Source organism: Bison bison, unplaced genomic scaffold (assembly GCF_000754665.1).
Source record: "Bison bison bison isolate TAMUID 2011002044 unplaced genomic scaffold, Bison_UMD1.0 scf7180017858866, whole genome shotgun sequence".
NCBI lineage: Eukaryota > Metazoa > Chordata > Mammalia > Artiodactyla > Bovidae > Bison > Bison bison.
In genome coordinates, this window is record NW_011489438.1 from 7504 (window position 1) to 7893 (window position 390).

Genomic DNA, 390 nt, shown 5'->3' on the forward strand with positions numbered 1-390 from the left:
TGGTGCGTTTGTTTCTGGGTGTCAGTGCTCCCCCTGGTGCCCCCCGGCCCCAACGCCTGCCCAGCCTCCTGCTGCGCAGGGCCACCCAGGGGTGCACGGCACTCACGTGGGGTCCCTGGCCGTGTGGTCCCAGGGGGTCCTGCAGCCCTGGGTGGGGGAGGGTTTGTCTCGGCTGGGAAGGGGGCGCCCGGAAGCCCCCAGGGGCTGGAGTCTGCTCCCGGCAAACAGGAAGCTCAAGGGTGATCTGTCCCTCCTGACATTGTGTTTACCAAGGCAGGATCCAGACCCGTTTCCACACAGGAAGCCTGGGAGGCTGGGAGGGGGCCGGGAAGGAATTCCCTGGGCTGGCCAAGAAGCTGGGCTTCCTGTGGGTCGGTGGAGTGCCGGCTG